The sequence below is a fragment of the Onychomys torridus genome, chromosome 9 (assembly GCF_903995425.1).
Source record: "Onychomys torridus chromosome 9, mOncTor1.1, whole genome shotgun sequence".
Taxonomy (NCBI): Eukaryota; Metazoa; Chordata; class Mammalia; order Rodentia; family Cricetidae; genus Onychomys; species Onychomys torridus.
Window position 1 is genome coordinate 97,877,891 of NC_050451.1, and position 18,062 is coordinate 97,895,952.

Sequence of the window (18,062 nt, forward strand, 5' to 3'; positions counted from 1 at the left end):
AATATACATAATGGAATTTTTTCTGAATCTGTCAAATATTAATGGACTAGACATTGTTTAAGTATTTACTGCTTGTATATGTTAGGTATAGTTATTGTACTTATTGGATATAGTTTTTCATGTGTTAGTTATAAGCTTTTTAATTTGAGACAAAAAAGGGGAATTGTGGTGATTTTGTGTTCCCCAATATATTGTGCATTCTAATAAAGTTATTTGGATGTCAGAGGACAGAACAGCCACTAGACAGACATAGAGGCCAGAAAATGGTGGCATTAACACCTTTAATCCTATCCTTCTGGAGGTAGAGATCCATCCAGATCTCTGTGAGTTTAAAGCCACACTGGAAACAGCCAGGCATGGTGACTCACACTTTTAATCCCAGGAAGTGAGCCTTTAATCCCAGGAAGTGATAGCAGCAGGAAGATATATAAGGCGTGAGGACCAGGAACTAGAGCAGCACAGTTCAGCTGAAGAAACAGGATCACCTGAGGGATTGGCAAGGTAAGGTGGCTATGGCTTGTTCTGCTTCTCTGATCTTCTAGCATTCACCCCAATACCTGGCTCCAGGTTTGTTTTTATTAATAAGACTCTTCAAGATTCATGCTGCACCTCCAGGTCTCTATGGTGGGTACTGAGATTAAAGGCATGTGTCACCATGCTTGGCTGTTCCCTAGTTTGTCCTCAAACACACAGAAATCCTGCCTGCCAAGTGATCAGATTAAGGGCATGTGCTGCCACTGCCTGACTTTTGTGTTAATGGCTTGCTCTGATCTCCAGGCAAACTTTATTAACATACAAATAATATATTACCACATTTCAGTACAAATAAAATATCTCCACATTTCCCCTCTTATGGCTAATAAAAATACAAAATAATAAAATAGTTACAACTAATATAAGAAAAACTATATACAATAAGTACAATAACTATATACAATATATATAAGCAATAAACACATCAACAATATCTAGTCCATTTGCACTTGACAAATTCAGAGAAAATATTCCATTGTCTATCCCTACTTTGGTAAGTCCAAAATGTACCTTATTCACTTTCTATCTTAATTTATATTACAAACAGAAAACTATCTTATAATGTCTTTGAAATCTATATACTTTACACATCCTTAATGAGTTTCTTTTTTGAATTTATTAACAAGTAAAGCTGTAACTACAACTATCAAATCTTCAACTCCCTCAGAGACCCAAGAGGGAAAGAATATTACCTAATAAAGTAGGGAGTACAAAAAAAAAAAAAAAATGTGAGTTGACAGAAATAGCCAGCTGCCTGGACAGTCACCTGAGTTTTCTCTGCAACATTGGGGCCTCATCTTTAGGCTAATATGGTTTTACCAAGGAAGACCCTTTGAAAGGTCTCTGATGGCACCATGGTCCAGATGATCCAACATCAAGAAAGGCAATTGGCTCAGACAATGCTGCCTCACAGACTATTACAATCAGGACTTGACCATAATTCTTAATTTTGTCAGGATTCCCATAAGAATACAGCACAGTCTATCAGCAGGAAGTAGCTTTGAAAACTAGGCCCACATTCCCAAATATGGATTATAGATGTTTGTCTTTGTTTAGGTTGTTGGTTACAAACTATTATTGGTCATAGTCAATATCTTTCTAAAAGAAGAAAGGGGGATATGATATAGAAATATAAGATATAGATACTAGAGGATAAAAGGTTAAATTATTGAACCTACTTTTAAAGAGCTAGTTGTTTAATTTTTTTTACATTGGTATAGATTTTAGTTTATTGATATAAATTTAAAGTTAATTTTTTATACTGCATGTATATTTCTATTATTGTTTAAGGTATTATGTTTTTGAAACTACTTTAAATTGTAATGGATAATTAAGAAATAAAGATTAATAATTTGTCTTCTATGATCATCAAATTTATAGTCATGTTAAGCTTTCTAGGTATACAAAGACATATTTTAATTAGGTAGGTAATCTTCAAACACTTCAAAGACCTACAGGATATGGCATTTAAAATGTTTTAAAAATTTAGACTTTCTGGACAGTGAGACATGCCTGCTCCTGGCAGCACTGATTTACTTCAGAGAGGAGAATGGCATCAAAGACACTTAGATAGAGTTTATCTTCTTCTTGGCAAAAACAGACATTTGGGCAAGAAACTGTTCTTGACTGGACTGCTTGATCAACTGGACATGCAGGACCCATAGGAAAGTGATGACTGAAATTTGCTTGGCAAAATGGTTGTTTAAGTTCCTACTTTACAGAGAAAAATACCAGAAATTCTACAGGACACAGAGAGAAGTGACTAAGAAACTCTAGATTTGTGGGCTGAAAACAGATGCCCCAACTTTACAGAGGAAATTTGAATGACTATTCAGGCTTCCAGCTGTCTCTTTCTACTCTTGCAAGACTCCCAATAGTTGCTTATGTCCTTCTCCTGTTTCTCAAGTAATATTATATCCTACTAAGGTCTTTGATGTAGTTGAAGATTAGATAGTTATAATTTCCTTAAGTATGATAAAAGATAAGTTAGATATGAGAACTTAGACTCAGAAATATAGACTAGATAGGATATCTTCTTTAATTTTGCCAAATACAAATAGACTAGATATTGTAACTATACATATATATATATATATATATATATATCAACTATAATTCTTTCTTGATCATTGTTTTGTTATATGTAATTTTACTATATTAAAGTTAAAACCTTCCTTTTTGAAAAAAGAAAAAGGGAAGTTCTGGGCATGTCTTTCTGTATTCTGTGAATGTGTTGCTCCGATTGATTGATAAATAAATAAAATGCTGATTGGACAGTAGACAGGTAGGAAGTACAGTATAGGTGGGATAAGCAGAGAGGAGAACTCTGGGAAGTGGAAGGCTGAGTCAGGAGATGCTGCCAGCTGCCTCTGCTGTGAGAAGTAATATGTAAAGTACAAGGTAAGCTATAAGCCATGTGGCAATTTATAGATTAATAGAAATGGTTTAATTAGCAAGAAGACTACCACGACCATACACTTTAAAAGTAATATAAGTTTCTGTGTGTTTACTTGGGTCTGAGTGACTGCAGGCCCTGGGGGGACTGGAGAAAACTCCAACTACTCCCCCTATCCCCCCTAGCCTCTAAGACTTTAGCATCTTCATGTTTTTTGTTTCTTTTGTTATTTCTTTCTTTCTTTTTCTTTTTTTTTTTAGTTGAGAATCAAACCCAGGGACTTGTGCTTACTAGGCAAGTTCTCTACCACTGAGCTAAATCTCCACCCCAGGAAAATAATTTTATTGGCCTTTTGGATAAAATTTATTTGGAGGATGGATGATTTGATCATACATTTTCCAGAACCAGTGCAAAGCTTCCTCTTTGCTGATTCTGTGCTTGGCCCTAATGAATACTGTCCTGTACTTCTTGTCTATGATGCTGAAATGTGGTCTACCTGGCACCACATAGAAGTCTAGGCCATAGATCCCAATGCTTGAGTGTAGCATGAAACTTAAAGAGTCTTATTAATGAAATCAAACCCAGAGCCAGGTATTGGGGTGACCACTGGAAGATCAGAGAAGCAGAACAAGCCACAGCCACCTCACCTTGCCAGTTCCTCAGCTGATCTTGTTTCCTCAGACTGGAAGCCTCTGAGTCCTCATCCAAATGGATTTCAGCTGAACATCTGATAAAAGCCTAAAAGCTTAACCAGCTCTAGTTTCTGTTTTTCATGCCTTATATACCTCTGCTTTCTGCCATCACTTCCAGGGATTAAAGGCGTGTGTCACCATGCCTGGCTGTTTTTAGTGTCACCTTGAACTCATAGAGATCCAGAGGATCTCTGACTCCCAAGTGATAGGATTAAAGGTGTGAGTGCCACCCTTTTCTGGCCTCTATATCTAGTGGCTGTTCTGTTCTCTGACCTCAGATAAGTTTATTGGGGTGCACAATATCACCACACTTGGGTCATATTTGCATATTTGATGCCCAGATCAATGTGTTCTTTTAAATCCAAAGGCCAAAATTTCCAGTACCTGGGAAGTTATTTTTTTTTTCATAACTCATATTCCCACACCTTCAGGCCTTCCTCCAGATTCTCTTCTGCCTTGGCTCACCCCACAGACAGTGCAGTAAACAGCACTCTTTTCATTTCTACAGATGCCAAAGGACCTGGAGTATTTGGCTTTGGAAAATACAGGTCTCGGTCTGTGAGCTGCTCCAACACTTTGGAAACTCGAGTCAGTTTGTCTCTGCTCTCCCCAACACAGATATTAAGGCACAGCTTGCAGATGTGAAGTGCCTGCAAGGGATTCTCGTTTTGCTTTGATCTTGCATCATGTTGAAGAAAAAGGAAGAGAGAACCTTCATGGGTACTTAACCATGAATTTCACAGAAAACATTTCCTTTAATGTTAGTAATATGTAAATATCCTTCTGTCAAAACTCTGTTGGGAGTATCACATGAGTCATAATGACAATAAAGAAAATACTCTTTGTCAATGCTGGGTTTGATTTCCTGAGGTTGACTATGTTCTCTTATCCTCCTCATTTTATCCTATGTTGATTTACTATACATTGTATACATTGTATTCATCTTAAGAACGGGAAGTCCCTTTCTTTGAAGCCTTTGGAAACTCAAACCTTAAGGAATAACATTAGTACTGCAGAGATGGTCCAGCAGTACACAGTGAATACGGCTATTGCAGAGGACCAAGGTTAGTCAGCCAAAACCTAGGTCATGATTATTTTGGCAGAAATTAACATATCCTAAAAGAAAACAGTGTATTTTGAAACATAGTGGAATAACATAGGAATTGTGGATTTAATCTTAAAGAACAATAGAAATGTTATACTTTGACATAATCTCTCCTTTTCCCTCTCCTCTTCACCAGCCTTCCCCCCAGTGTTCTCATTTATGTTTCTGTATGTTAGTTTTGCTCCACTACATAGTTTGTTTTTGCCCACAAAGCCCAGCTTTATAATAATCCCTGCCTACTCTGAGGGAATACATTAGTTCTGTAGCTAACCTACACACAACCAATGTCATCACATAAAAAATTCATGAAAGAATAAAGAATCTCAGTGAGGGAATTACTATGAGGAAGATATAGATACAGAAGATTGTGTGAGAATCCAATTTCCAGGAAGGAAAAGTTCCCATTGACATCCTCCAAGAAAACTTGTTATGTACCAAAATGATATTATATTAAAAGCCTTGGTTTTACTCAGGTAAAGGAAGAAAGTCATTCTTAAATTTGATGTACCTGAAATAATTTACAAACAATGAAAGCTACTACCTTAAGGCTTAGTTCTATACTATTTATCTCAGAAAATCACAAAATTGCTCAGAATTTTTTATAATGAATGTATCATGGCTATTACTTGTGACATCCTAGAGGTGCATTTCCAATTTTCCATTGTCAATCACAGGGTGGATCATAAATTGATTGCCTGATGGATAGTAGGTTTCACAATTCTATTCCTTTCTAACTGGACTTTGGAATAATGTTTTATCTCTTGATTAATGGTCTGTCATGGTGAAAGTCACATTGTTTGTGATTCCTAGGCATGATACCATGAATCCTGTTTGTAACAAATGCAGATGTTCTGAGCAGTATCTATGTGCATTGCTTTTCTAGGCAAGGTACAGTAGCTCATTCAACTGAGAGATAAATCTTCTTTCTGTTTAGTACAAAACTGCCTTTAACCAAACTCCTGATGATACTAATGGGCGATGGAGAGATATAAATACTCCAATCAGCCTGTCTTCTGATTTAGATATCTTTGTTTCAAGAACAGTAGTCATTTGAAAATGTAAACATTGTCTAGAAGCCTCCTCTTGCACACTAGCCTGCTCTGTGATTTTTTTTATGATCTAATATGAAACACTGTGTTGTTTTATTATATTGTGTTTCTTCAGAATTTCTTTTTATATAAAAATTGGAAGTAGCCTACAACTTGAGTGTGCTACACATTTTTGAAAAAAAGCACATGATAAAATTGAGATAATCCCTCCTTTTCTCTTTACCTTCTCTTTTTCATCCTGCTTTCCTTCCTTTGTTTTTATTTGTGTTTCACCATGTCAGTTCTAATTCAAGACAGCAAAATAAATTTGTTATTAAATTAGTTATTTTTATTTTCAGTTCTATTACATTTTCTACAAAGCCGTTTTTTTATTTCTTATATTTGTGGATCAAACGATATACAAATTTGGAAAATGTCCTGTTAAAATTCTGCCTTTAAGTAAAACATTAACATGAAGAGGAAAACAGATTTTTTTTTATAACTTAGTTTTTAGTAATTTCCAGCATTTGGGGAATAAATATTGGCAAATGCCTGAATTGTTTCTGATCACAGAATTTTTACTGTCTTTATTGTGTATGAATTCAGTATCCCACATTTGATTTATGTGTACTATCACAAACACTTTACCAGTAATTTTAGCTGGCATTTTTTTCATGAGACAGGGTCACCTGTGTCCTAGGCTGACCTCTAACTAGCTACATAGTTGACAATGAACTTGAAGTTCTGGTCTTCCTCTCACTTCTGCTTCTTGAGTGCTAGGACTGCAGGGTTTTGCAGCTATAACCAGTTTGTAGGTTTCTAAGCATTAAACCAGATGCTTTGTTGATAGTAGGCAAATACTTCTGTCAATGTTTATTAAAACTTTTCACATATATTATTTAACACTCCATTAAAATACATTTTTATGAGACGTGGTCAGATTGTTTAGGTACCTTCCCAAAACCAACCACTGCATCTTCTACTTGTCATTAGTTTAGCATGGATGTTTGTCTTCATTTAGGTTGTTGGTTACAAATTGTTATTGGTCATAAAATGTTTTACATTGGTATCGATTTTAGTTTATTGATACAAAGTTAAAGTTAATTTTGTTATAATGTATGTGTATTTCTACTCTTGTTTAAGGTGTTGTGTTTATGTAACTCATTTATATTGTAATGGATAATTAAGTAATACAAATTAATAATTAGCCTTCTATGATCATCAAACTTTAGAGACATGTTAAGTTTTCTCAGTATACATTGATATAATTCAATTAGGTAGGCAACATTCAAACACTTCAAAGACCTACAGAACATGGCATTTAAAATGTTTTAAAAACTTATACTTCCTGGACAATGAGACATGTCTGCTTCTGGCAGCACTGATTTACTTCAAAGGGAAAAATGGGCGTTGACAACACTCCACATGGAGTTTATTTTCTTCTTGGCAAAAATAGACATTTGGGCAAGAAACTGTTCTTGCCTGGACTGCTTGACAAAATGTTATATTGACTGAACATGCAAGAGGCATAGGAAGGTAACCACTGAATTTGCAAGATGAGATGGTTCTTCATTTCGAGAGAAGAAACTGCCATATATTCTACAGTACACAGAGAGAAGCAACTGAGAGACTCTAGGCCTGTTGGCTGAAGAATGGATGTCTTAATATTACAGAAGGACTTTGTATAACTGTCCAGGCAGGCAGCTGTCTCTGTCACTTGGGATTTTTGGATGTTGCTTACAATGCTCTTCCTGTTTACTTAGGTAGTATTGTATCCTTCTTTGATGTAGTTGAAGACTAGCTAGTTATAATTTTCATTGGTTATGATAAAAGATAAATCAGATTGAAACTTTAGACGCATGAATATAGGATAAATATAATATTTTCTTTGAATTTGCAAAATAGAAATAGACTGGATATTGTAACTGTAATTCTTGCTTGATAACTGTTTTGTTATATGTAATTTTGCTATGTTGGAGTTGAAGCCTTCTTTTTTGAAAACAAAAAGAAAGGGGGAAGTCCCGTGGATATAACCCTGAATGCTGTGAATGTGTTGCTCTGATTGGTTGATAAATAAAACCCTGATTGGTCAGTAGCCAGGCAGGAAGTATAGGCAGGATAAACAGACAAGGAGAACTCTGGGAAGAGGAAGGCTGAGTCAGGATACACAGGTCCACTGTCTTGTGAGCAGCATGTAATGGCACACAGGTAAAGCCACAGAACATGTTGCAACATATAGATTAACAGAGATGGGCTGAGTTTAAGTGTAAGAGCTAGTTAGTGGTAAGCCTGAGCTACTGGCCATACTTAATATATGCCTCTATGTGTTCACTTGAGTCTGAGCAGCTATGGGACCATGAGGATACAGGAGCTGGGTGGGCACAGGAAAACTTTCAGCTACAGTAATGATAAATGGATGCATTTTGAAATACAAATTACTAGAGAAATTGGAAGCAGAAATATACCACGTGCGCGTGCACGCGCACACACACACACACACACACACACACATACAAAACTACAAAACCAAGTTGTGTTTGCATGTCCACTTGTATATGATAGGCATATGTTTTGTTTCGTTTTGTTTTGTTTTCAGAGAAAACATGACTTCTAGCAAGAATAATTTGACATCGATCTGTCCAGTATAAGCTTGGAGACTCAGAATTTGTGAATATTCTCATTTTGTATCAGAGCAAAAACTAAAGATTCTTGATTCTTACTTGAAAAAATATAGAGTTGATTTGCACTTACAACATTAAAAATTTGGACTATCTGTTTATTTTCTCACTGGGCTGTGGCTGTAGCAACCATTAATTCTTCCTACCTTCTAGTTGTCCAACCTTTCTTGCTGCATAGGTTTGATTCTACATCTGCCCTGGTGGAGCCCAAATGCATGATTTTTTTTTTTTTTAAATTTAAGGAATGTATTACTTCTCACACAATGCTTCTATGAGGCTTCCTAGAGATAATCACTATCCTCTTAATTATTGTCACTAAAAGGGATTCCATGGGCCTCCATTTTCTTCATGTAGGTCTCTTAGAACCATCTATGAAGACTGTAGCAGAAAAATTTTCTGTGACAGATTTTCCACAAGATAATTAAAATAATTATAATGTAAGTAATCACAAATCAAATTCTTTTAAGGTGTCACTCATGTTTGGGATAGCATGTTGGTGAGACTTTTGTGGATGTGATTTCTCCATTCCTAGGAGACACAATCTCACAGCAAACCCTGTGTTATACTCTGCCTTTTACAGGTTTTTGTCCATTCTTCCATAGTGTCCCCAGAGCCCACATTTTGATTGGTTGTGGTTTTCTGTAATGGTATCCATCTGTTAAAAAGCGTAGTTTCCTTGAAGAGGGATGAAGACCAAAATTTGTGTGGGTATAAGGTCAAATATTTGTAGATTGTTGTTAGTGATTATGGTGCTTAAGTAAATTAGTAGTTGAAAGCTCTCCCCCAAAAACAATGACTTCGAGTTTGAGTAGCTAGGTAGGTTTCCAGTTCCAAGCAAGGTCTTTCTTTTGTTGAAAAATTTCAAAAGTTTTTTTTTTCCTTCTTTCTGTCAAAAGTTTGGCAGGTGGATCTCTGTGAGTTACAAGGCCAGCCTGGGCTACCAAGTGAGTTCTAGGAAAGGCGAAAAGCTACACAGAGAAACCCTGTCTCTAACCCCCCCCCACAAAAAAAAGTTTTCATTTTAAAAACATTTAATAATATTATTTTCAGAGAAAATTCAACCCCACTTTAAATTTGCTTTTTTTTTTTTTTTTTTTTGGTTTTTTGAGACAGGGTTTCTCTGTGTAGCTTTGCGCCTTTCCTGGAACTCACTTGGTAGCCCAGGCTGGCCTCAAACTCACAGAGATCTGCCTGCCTCTGCCTCCCAAGTGCTGGGATTAAAGGTGTGTGCCACCAATGCCCAGAACATATTTTTTAAAAAGTTAAATTATAATCCATTATCAATCAATCTAAATGTATCAAATTTTGGGAGCTCAACAATGTGAACACCATTTAAAAATTTAAAAAGAAATACTTTTATTTGATTTTTCTTTGAGTATTTAGCTAAATAAAAGAAAGGATGAAAAAAATAGAAACACAGAAAACCTACTTTATTTTATAAGAATTTTACAATGAAGTCATTGATCAATTAGTGGTGTGATTTGGAAAGAAATTCATTATCCTATACTTCAATTTTGATATTTAAGAATCTGGGGATACTGGTTGTCTTTAAACATACTTTAATATAAATATTAATTCTGAAAAATGAGATGTGTGTTAGAAAGTGTAATTAGCAGTTGGTTCAAGTCAGTACAGCTTAGGAGACATATGAAAATTTAGAGAAGAGAGAGTAACATTAATTGATGAGACAAAATCAGAGGCTGACATTAAAATACAAAAGAAATAATTTAATTAATGGTGCTAATACTTTCTCAAGATAAGATATTTTATATAATGGCCATATACTTATTAGTGTCAATCCACACTCCAAAAAAAGTTAATCAAAATGTTTCTCAAACCTCTCAAGTCCCATAAGAAATAAGGAAACTGATACAGAGGCAAACAAGTTTGTATTGCTAATATGTTTAAATGATTCCATGAAATTATATAATCTAACAAGGGCTATTTATCAATTAAATGCCTATGCTATGTTTTTGTGATTGTGATATCAATATACAAATTTCTTATTCATTATAGGATTTTATTTTATTGTTGGAAAATCAGAACTTAAAAAAACATTTCTTTCAGTATTTATATTGATTAAGGAAAATATATGTTACAACAGCTTTAATGAGTTCAGATTTTTGTTCTTGTTGTTTATGCTTATTGATAGTACTCACACTTTATCATAAAGTCTTTTGATATTTCTTCATCCTGGAACAAATTCAATTTATTAATTTTGGAGGTTCTACACATCAGAAAGGTTTTTTAGTTACCTATATGTCCTAGGTACTTGCTGCTAGGGCATTGGTTCTCAACCTCCCTAGTGCTAGGAATGTTTAGTATAATTCCTCATGTTGTGGTGATCCCCAACCATAAAATTCATTACAAAATCATAACTGTTATATTTGTACTGTTATGAATCATGACGTAAATATCTGATATGTAGGATATCTGATATGTGATGCCCAAAGGGTTAGTGAACCACAGTTGAGAACCACTGTGGCAGAGTTCCATATAGTTGTGAGCTCCAGGAATAGAACTCAGGTCATCTGGAAGAATAGATAGCCTTGTTAACTGCTGAGGCTTCTTCCAAACCACTACATTTATTACTATGTGTAACTTTTCCTTTTGCAAAATAACGTCAAGTCACCTTTTTAAAATTAACAATAGACGTGATTTTTTCTCTTACTTGCCTCAGTTTCGTTTGCACATTCTTCAGATTTTATGTGTAGAACCCTAGTCCATCTTCAGTGCAAACACTATTAGCTTAACTAGTAAGTGCTGAGGAACAATCTTTGTACGTTCTGGATATGAATTGCTCTCATTGTTAATAAAAAGCTGATCAACCAATGGTTAGGCAGGATTTTTGAGGTGGAGAGAACGCTGGGAATGGTGGAGTCAGAGGAGTTGTCTGTCAGGAGGAAAGAACGCAAGACATGTAAGAGAGGTAAAAGCCATAGCCTCAGGGCAGTGCATAAATCAATAGGAATGGGTCAGTTTAAGTTGTTAAATCTAGTAAGTAATAAGCCTGAGCTATTGGCCAAGCATTTGCTATTAATAATAAGTCTCTAAGTGGTTAATGGGAAGTGGCTGGTAGAAAAAAGATGATTGTGGTCCCAACAAAAAACTCTGCCTGCAAGTAAAGGCTAGAAAATATTTTAGACTGACCCAGATTGTCATTATTATCTGAAGCTAATCTTAAATCTTAATAATCATCCATATTTTAAATGTAAATATTATTTTCAAAAATCCATGGAAACAAATTAATAGGTTTTGTACTACAATGCAGATTTCACAATTCAGTAATTCAAGGGGAAAAATAAATAATGTGAAAAAAGTAAAGAAATCATTAAAGTTGTTATGATTGTAGGAGTCCAGAAATTTAGGTCAGTGGTTGGATAACGGGCTCTAACATGAGAATCTTTGGCCAAGTTTTCTTTTCTTTTTTCTTTTTTTTTTTTTTAAGGCTTATTTGGTCATAAAACATTATTGCAATTGCCTATGCTAACATTTATTGAAACTTGTTAACATTGGTGTTAGTTTCATTTGTATTGCCTAAAATCAATCCTCTTTATCGTTTGGAAAATAGATACCATCCTGCCACTACTGTCTTGGCATTCTGTATGCTAAATATTATAGGAGATCAGGCTCTACAGTCATATTGGTATAGATTTAATCTAGATATTAATATTAAACTTCTAAAGAATTTGTGATTTCACTATTAATTGATAGTTTTTTCAGTCTTAACTAATTTCCCATTTATTTCAGAAAATACTCTATTTAATATCATTTGACAGAAAGTATTTATGTAGATTTCAATTCCCTTATCAATATTATATTTCAGGACCATCATACTTATGAGATAACTTGATTTTAGAAATATTCTTTGAAACATTTTAAATCAATTCTAGTAAGTACAACAATGGCCAGATATTTTTTTGTCTATTTTACTTGGTCCTTGGTTCTGTGGTCACTTTTCTGTATGGTAATAATGTTTATGATATCACAGCAACATGTTCTACTGATCAACTTTTCACTAAAGCTGGAATGCAAGCCTACTAAAATTAGGTCAATTTTCCTTTCACTACTGACAACTCAGAATTTTTGTTCATAAACCAGAAAAAATGACAAGTTCTTTGGACTTGAACATCTTGTCCTTCTGAACTTTGTCTTTCATCAAGACTGAACAGGAAGTCTCTTGTGAGATTTTGTCTTCTAGATATCCATGAAGTCTCAACAAATTTCTCAGAGAGGGAAAGTTAGTTTTTTCTAGATATGAATTTCCAAATTTATTATGCAGTCCCTTGTTGTCAGCCCTATACCAAATATTCTGCCATAAAAGCATATGGAAACACACATAAACATATATATACATATATGTGTATAAACATATACATATAAGAGCAGTAAATGAACTCAGCAGGTTACATACTTATTATATATGTATAAAAGTAACAATTTTAAACTGCAAGTAGTTTATAGTGTAGTTATATATTCATTCACTTTTATAAATGTATATATAAAAAGTAGCAAAAATATTTTTAAAAGAGGCCTTAATCATCAATTTGAAAGAGAGCAAGAATGGTTTATAAGAGGATTTTGAGGGAGGGAAAGAAGAGGTAAATGATATAAATGCTATATACATACTTGAAATTCTCCTTTTTCATACTTGAAATTTAAATAATAATTTTAAAAATTTACACCTAAAGTGTTTCTCTGGTTCTGTCTTCTAATTCTTTGTACCTCCACTTTTTTATGTCCCCATCTTTCTCTGAAAATAGTTCATTTTTGTCTGTACTTCACCCTAATTTTTAAGTCTAAGTCCAGGTTTTCTGTAGACTAAGCTATCTCATCCAACATAAAAACAGATTTCAGAAGCAATATCTATTGACATATATTTACTCTCTTAATATTTGTACATGGATATTTAAACTGCATATGTAGTCTAGATGTATTGCATACTTCAATCAGAAAAATGATTCATGCATTTTGAGGTATATGTCTCTATAATATACTATGATAGGAAGTTTATTGATTTTTTCATGTTAATGATATTTATTATTGACTTAAACACAGAAGCAAATGAATCAAGAATTTAGAATGTCACTTTTGCTGGGATGTTTGAGGGTACTAGCTATAAATTATTTTGTTTTCATCAAACATAAATTGTTCAGTTTCTTGTTTTTATACTCCAGATTGTTCATTTACTGGGTCAGGTTTCAGAAATTTGTGTTCATTCTTTTGATTTACCTTATGTTTATTATGCTATTTATATCAAGCAGAAATTCTTACCATCTGTCACTGAGGCACAATAAGAGCCACAGTTATTTACATTTTCCCGTTTGACTTTTAGAAGGAAACATATTCCTTTTTCAAAGTATGGATTTGACACTACCCTCCCCCAAAGACAGAGAGGGAGAGAGAGAGAGACAGAGACAGAGAGAGACAGAGACAGAGACAGAGGGAGACACAGAGGTAGACACAGAGAGAGACTGACTTATTACCACATTACCACATCCAAGAATCATTGAAACAATAATAACACCCTAAGTTTATAGACCTCCAGGGAGAGTATGTCTTTTCAACTTTTCCTCATAACTGGAAACTAAAGTAAAGTGTTTGTATTTGATCAAATTATCTGAGCCATTAATGGAGAATTTAGTAACCAACATTACTACCTGGAAAGTAACATGACTTTTCCAGTAAAAGCATCAATAAAATCTTGCTGCATTTTTCTCTTTCACTGGCTTTTTATGGAAAAACGAGAAAAAAGACCTAAAATGGTCTATTAAAAATCTTTCTTTTTGTGTTCCATATAATGCTGCCTTCTACTTTTTGTTGCAAATTCACAACTTGTGATTTCTTTTTTTTTTTTTTTTTAATTTATTCTTTGGGAGTTTTACATCATGCACCCCAGTACCACTCATCTCCCAGTGCACCTCACTCTTGTAATGTTCCCTCAAGGAAAGTTACAAAATAATGTAAATAAAATAAAATAAAACTTTATATATATATATATGAAAGCACTCTACTTCTCCATCTTTCCAGCCTCCCCATTGCCTTTTCATTTGTCTTTGTGACATTGGGAGCTGCTGTGTGTCATGCAGTATACTCTTTTGTCCAACCAGCATCACTTGCAAATGTTCATTGTGTAAAGTGTTGTTAGTCTGGTTCAAGGCCTCTGGCTTTGGCACACCATCAAAACTGGACCCCACCAACATTCCTCTCCAATGTCCTGCTGTTGCCATTGCCCATTGTTCATGAAGAAAGGGTGGAACTTGCTCTTGCAGGAACATGGTAAGAGGTGGGGTAAGCTTTCCCAAGTGTGTGGGTGACAGCTCTCCTATTAAGGGTGGCACTAGCTTTCCCATGTGGGATCCAGACTCCAGGCATCTTTGGTTGCCTTTGGGGGTCACCACAGCCTCGGACATTAAGGCAAATTCTAACTGTGGTGTCCCCAGGGACCCAGACATGGCCCTAGGCAGCATTTCTGTCTGATAACAACATGGCCATAGAGGGCAGTGCAGGCCACTCACATTGGCGTAGTCCCAGCAGCGACTTGGGCTTCATATTCCAGCATGGTCACAAGTGGCGACCAAGAGGCAGGATGCTCTTATTATGGCCTTTGGTAGCAACATGGGCCGTGGACATCACCACAGAGCCAGGGTACTGCAGAACCACTGATCTAGTCGATTCTTTGTGGCTTCTTTTGTTCTGGATGTTGTCACTGTCTCAGAGGGCTGGACTTGTAACTCAGATTGGCATTGCCAGAATTTCACTGTGGCCATTTGACATCAGCATGACTCCAGGTGGCAGCCCAGATCTCCAGCATGTGCCCAGCCTTCAATGATACCAAGAGCCATGAAAGTGAACACAGACCATGGATGCAGCAAGACCACAGACCTGGAAATGGCCCCAGGCTGTAGTTCAGGTCTGTGTGTGTCATCATAGCCTGAGTTGTTGCACAGGGTTCTCAAATATGCAAGGACACAAGGGTCACAAGATTTTGGACAGGAACATGGCTTCAGGTTTTAATCCAGAACCCGGGTTTCTATACTGCCTTTATGGTAACAGGAGCCATGGACATCGACACAGTCCCTGACTGAGGAAAGGTCATGGACTCCCACATGGCCCTCAACTGCAGCCCAGGCCCAGACACCTTCATGGGTCACAGTGTTGTCCACCCTGATTTGTATGGCACTGGTTGGCAGCATGGTCCTCAGGCACTGATATGGCCTCAAGTACTGTCCCATACACAGCCTTCAGTGGTAATAAGAACCACTGGCATCATGCAGACCTTGGTGGAGTAAGGCCATGGAAATTTGTGATTTCTGCTTGCTTCTTCTTCATTGTCAACCAGTACATAGGAAACACATTTCAAAATTAAATTTAAAATGTACTTTAATAGTTGTGATAGTTGGCTGCATCAAGTTAACACTATCTAGAATCAGTAGAATGAAGTCTTAATGAGGGAGTATCTTATGGGTTGAGCAGCAGGTATGTCCTTAGGGGGTTGACATAATTAAATTAATTGATGGGAAGTGCTCTTGTACACTAATGATTGCATCATTCATGAATCAGGAGGCCCATATCTACCTAGTGTTGAACACAAAAAAATAAGGAAAGAAGTATTCCCACATTTAATTTCTTCTGCTCCTGACTATGGATATGATATGACTATATGCTTCAAGGTCTTGCCACTGCCAATAGCAGGACTACAATGATGAATTTCTCCTGCAATTATCCTTTTTGAAGGGAATTATTCATGTCAATGTGAATTATAGTTCTATCACTGGCCATATATAAGTCTAATGGATTGATCTTTTAAATAACATCATACTTTACTATTTCTTAACAGAGCAAACAGACTGTTTGAGTCAGGAAACCTTACACTCTCCAGTTTAAAAAAGTAATTAGTAAATAGTAATTTCCTACATCATTTTATTTAGTAAAATCTTGCTAATCTAAAATGCCTTATCTCATTCCTGTAACATAATGCAGCACAAGTGACTCACCTCTTACCATATTGCCTAGTTTCATTGCCATTAAGAAACCGTACAATAAATCAAAGCATCAATTTGTCATATGAAATCATATAAAGATGAGTAAGCTTTACTGACTGATCTTTATAGCTCACTTCCAGTTTGACCATAATGAAATATTTTAGCAAGTCTTCCAAGAATACTTAACCTAAACAAAAAGTCTTTTCAGTATTGATTTAAATATGAATACCTACTAAAATGTATTTAAATAAATGATTTCAGAGTATATTTCTTATGTGCTATTTCATTTTTGTGAACTTGATGTAACCAGGCATATATGGGAAGATGGAATCTCAATTGAGAAAGTGTCAACATCAGGTTGGCCGTGGGGGTGTATATATCTATATGCATTTCCTTCACTAATGACTGTTTGGGGAATGCCCTGCACACTGTAAACAGTGTCCTCCTAAGGAAGTTGTCTTGGGTTGTATAAAAAAGCAAGGTGAAAAAAATCACAAGGAACAAGCAAGGGAGCAGCATTCTACCATGATATCTGATTCTGTTCATGTCTCCAAGTTCCTTCCTTGAGTTACTACCATGTGTTTGTTCACTTAGTGATATATTATTATTTGTAAATGCAAATGAAATAAATCTATTATTTCCCAGGTTGATTTGATCAGTGTTTTATCACAGCTACTGAGAAGCAAACTAGGAAATTTTATGAATTGAAGGGCATTTAAGGTATAGAAACCTAGTTCATTGGAAATCTCTTAAAATATTTGAAGGTAATCCTAATGAAGTCTGCAAATATTGGGGAAGGTGGAGCACAAATTAGCCATCTCTTGTTAATAAAGCAAGCTTCTAGTAGCAGGACTGGGTTATATCCAATTGAGTTATTGGCCAAAAGGGTCCCATGGAAATCTCTGAACAAACCAGAACATTGTCAAGACAATAGTTTGCTATCTGCAAACTGATAACAAGGTCCCATTGCTGAAAACAAATACCACATAACTCCTTGAACATGGGAAGGTCAACCTGGTGCCTACATGCAACCTCCACCACTACATCCTAGTGTCTTTGGTACAGGAAGGGATTATGCAGGCTACCAAAATTGGAATGAAAAACTCAACTTAGCCACAAAACTTTTCATGTACAATTACTTCAAAATATGCTAGATCAATGTTTATAAAAAGCTTGTGGTAGTAACCAAACAATGTCTGATTTGACTTAAGGGCCATTGCACAAGATGGAACTCACACCCAATATTGCTTCTGTGACCAAGTGCCAGATAGATAGCCCCAAAACATAGGGTAAAATGAAATACTACTGGTCTTAGAAACAAAGAGATAGTGTTAAAATGACTCAATGATATTCTGCTATCCTAATAGATCAATGCCTTATTCTGGCATTGTCAGAGAAGCTTCCTCCTGCAACCAATAGAAATAAACACAGAGGCCTACAGACAGCAATCACACACACACACACACACACACACACACACACACACACACACACACACACACACACACAAGAGCAGGGCGTTGGGAGGGAGACATAACCCTACATGTGATATCTCCATCAAATCCCTCCTCTAAGAGGTCAGGGTATTTTGTGGAATTGGAGGCAAAAAGACTGCAAGAAGCAGAGCAGATGGAAGATACCAGGA

At 35.7% G+C, this 18,062-nt stretch overlaps 1 pseudogene; it reads right to left on the minus strand.

Annotated features, from left to right (window-relative positions):
• Nucleotides 1-3,270: 3,270 nt before the first annotated feature.
• Nucleotides 3,271-14,887, minus strand: LOC118590799 (annotated as a pseudogene).
• Between the last annotated feature and the right edge of the window lie 3,175 nt (nt 14,888-18,062).